This window comes from Neofelis nebulosa, chromosome 10 (genome assembly GCF_028018385.1).
Source record: "Neofelis nebulosa isolate mNeoNeb1 chromosome 10, mNeoNeb1.pri, whole genome shotgun sequence".
In the NCBI taxonomy this organism is placed as follows: domain Eukaryota; kingdom Metazoa; phylum Chordata; class Mammalia; order Carnivora; family Felidae; genus Neofelis; species Neofelis nebulosa.
In genome coordinates, this window is record NC_080791.1 from 62,333,213 (window position 1) to 62,336,867 (window position 3,655).

Sequence of the window (3,655 nt, forward strand, 5' to 3'; positions counted from 1 at the left end):
GTTCTTCATGCAAGCCAAAACAAAACAAAACAAACAAACAAACAAACAAACAAGCCAAAATGTGGGAAACCACCACACACAAATGTTCCTTCTGATCTATTTGTTCCACAGCCCATTTAAAGATATAACTGGGTCTTGGATGGTTGGGCAAAGCACTGTCAGTTGTTCTCACTGTTTATTTACTCACAGGTATATTGTCAGCACTCATAGTCTATGCAGGTCCTCTGCAAAGGCATTTGGTCACCCTGTGCTATATTTCCTTCATTTTTATACCATAGATGATGGGGTTGAGCACTGAGGGTAGAAGAAGGTAGAGATTAGCAAGGAGAACATGAGCATGAGGTGGGATATTGTGACCAATGCGGTGCATGAGAGACGAAAAGAGTGCAGGAACATAAGTGACAAGAATGACAAAGAGGTGAGCTGAACAGGTGTTGAGAGCTTTATAGGTAGCATCTTGAGAGTTGAGACATACCACAGCCTGAAGAATGAAGCCATAAGAGAAACCAATGAGCAGCAGATCAAGTCCCACCACTAGCAGAATCACAAAGAGCCCATAGATATGGTTAGGTCTGGTATGGTCACAGGCCATTTTCACCAAAGCCATGTGGTCACAGTAGGTATGAGGAATGACCATGTGGCAGAATGTCAACCTTTGAAGTAGAAGTGGCATGGGTAGGATAAGAATCACACCCTTGCCAGAGCCATCAGTCCCAGGCATCCAACTAAGGAATGGCTCAGAATTGTGTTGTAGTGTAACGGCTCACATACAGCCACAAAGCGGTCAAAGGCCATTGCGACAAGTAAGGCTGATCATACCACAGATGTTCCATGGATGAAAAACATCTGGGTGAAACAGGCATTGGCAGCTATATCCCCATCATTGAACCAGAAGAGGCAAAGGAACTTGGGCAATAGAGCCAGAGTAGATATGAGGTCAGCTACCATCAGCAAGGCCAGGAGAAGGTACATTGGGATGTGAAATGTGGGCTCTGTGTCCACCAGAAAGAGAATAGCACCATTGACAATGAGGACAGCCAAGAACATGGAGGAGAAAGGAATAAATAACCACAAGTGCTGTGACTCTAAGCCTGGTATGCCCATCAAAGTGAAGTTCAGGATGCTGGAATGGTTGAAGATTAGCATCATAGATACTGTTGGTGGTTGTTAAGTGAAATTTAGACATCTGTCAATGAGACGTGCATGGTGGTTGTTTTTTTGTGTTTTTGTTTTTGTTTTTGTTTTTGTTTTTGTTTTTTTACCAGTTTGGCTTTTAATGACTTGCTGAGATGGGAAAGATGGAAAAATAACCTCTCTGGGGAAATGGAGTCTTCATTCTGGCTTCAGATCTATCTCTAAACATCTATATTGTTTTCACACTCATTTCTTTGTGAGGTGAGCTTCAGGCTTCTTTTCTGGATAGAGGATGTTGTAGTGGACCTTTCCTCTCACTTGTCCCAGTTCAGCAACTCTACACTTCAAACAATTTTTCTGGACTTCTGAGTTAGAAAAGGAGAAAATATTTTTATTCTTGATTAAAGGATGAACATTTTTGATACAAGACCCATGATCATATCATTGGGAAGCTTCCCAGTTAGAGAAGAAATATACTTACTCACCCCTTGTTGTAAGAGGGCTTAGCTGTTGGGGGAAATTTCCTTTGAGTTTCTTTGCTTTCATGTGTTGTCCATCTTCCAGGAATCCACTCTCTGGTTATGATCCTGTTTCTCCTTCTGGGTCTCTTTGCTTTTCAGACATGTGAAAGATATATTGTTCAAATAAGAACACCATCAGATGGTTGCTTCCCACTAGCTCCCATCAATGCACTTGATGGACAGTCCTTTGCAGTTTTTTTGTATGAATTGTGCATATTTATTTCTTTTCAACTAGCCCTCATTCATGTATAGATTGAATTGCCTTTAACCATGAGGGATTTACTTCAAATCAGCCCACTGTCCTCTTTCATTCTTCAGTTCCTATCATGAATTAGCTGAATTTCTCTTTCCTTCCAAAGATCTTCCATAGACACTCTAAGCGATAAAGCAAGAACCCCTTTCACAAATACCTGCCTGTACTGTATCTATTTTTTTTCATCTTCCACATGTTTTCCATTTCATGTATTTTTCAGGTCATGCAAATCCAATTTGTGCCTATAGCCACTACTCATAGTCCCACATTTTAGGGAACTTAATATTATCATGTAAAATATATTTAGAAAGTCCTCATAGCAGTTTCACTCATAGAGATGATTTATGATTCCTATAAGAAGTAGGTATGCATATGTTTGCATTATGGTGGAAATTTGTCTTAAACTTAGCCTTCTAAAAGGAAGCTAACTTTTAAAAAACGTTTTATTTTATTTTATTTTATTTTATTTTATTTTATTTTATTTTATTTTGAGAGAGAGATATATATAGAGAGAGCACAGGCTGGGGAGAGGGGCAGAGGGATAGAAAGACACTATTAAGCAGCCTCCATGCTCAGCACAGAGTTTGATGTGGGGCTCTATCCCATGACACTGGGATCATGACCTGAGCCCAAATCAAGAGTCGAATGCTCAATTGATTGAACCATCTAGGCTCTCCAGAAGCTAATTTTTATAATAGAGGTGTGTGTGTGGTGGGGGGAGGGGAAGACAACTGGGACTAATAACACAAAGTGAAGAATCTTTGCCCAAATAAAGTTAACACTGTCACTAGCATTTTGTAGAATGTACTAGATGGAATAGTCCTCCTTGGAAAGTAGTGATAGAGGGTGTAACTTAAAAGGACTTTGCACTCTTGCCCATGCAGACCCTGACAACAGCTAGTTCTGATACAATCAAGCAACATCCCAGATGGGGTTTGCTGAAGAGAGTCTGTAGATCCTGTACAATTCAAGGAGAAGAGGTTAAGATGAAAACAGACATTTATCTGGTCATAAGGCTAGGAGCTTCTTAGTTAGAAGTCCATTGTAGAGGATAAATCCTGAGAATTATTTGTCTCACTAATACTATCACAGGTTATTATTTTTATTACACAATTCAGGGAAATGCCTGTATACTTAAGGTACTCCTTTAGAACATATGATTCCAGAAATACACGTCTCAGGTTATCTGCAGTGTTATTGAAATGCACTCTGCACTTAAGCTCTGTACCACACACCAGGACCGTCAGAACTTTCCTAAATGTAGTAGGAACACAATTAAATTTGCTTATACTAAGAATTTTGTGCATGATTTAAAAAACTATAGGCATGCCTCATTCTAATTCTCCTCCTAGGATTTGGTTCATTCATATTATCACTATTGTTTTTATACAATCAAATTTATACAAGTTGCATACATTTATACAATTTTATAAATTGGTTCATACAAACAAATACAAAAGATTAAAAATTTCCTTTGCTTTTCATATAGGTATCTGACCCTAACTGACTACTACAGTTAAAATGTTTATGATCTGACAGTTAAAACTCAGAGAACAACACCCTTTACAAATTATTCTTAGTCATACTTAGTTCAATTAAAATGTGACACTCAAAATCAATTTGTTAAATTTGCTACAAAAAGACTCCACAAAATTTATGTTGCTAGATTCTTCCACATTCTTGAAACTTGACTAGGTTTGGTTTTCTAAGTATTCAAAAGAGAGAATAACAGGGCATTAACTAGTGT

At 38.4% G+C, this 3,655-nt stretch overlaps 1 pseudogene; it reads right to left on the reverse strand.

The window, feature by feature from the left end:
• Window positions 1-211: 211 nt before the first annotated feature.
• Window positions 212-1,146, reverse strand: LOC131488682 (olfactory receptor 52P1-like; annotated as a pseudogene).
• Window positions 1,147-3,655: the final 2,509 nt, after the last annotated feature.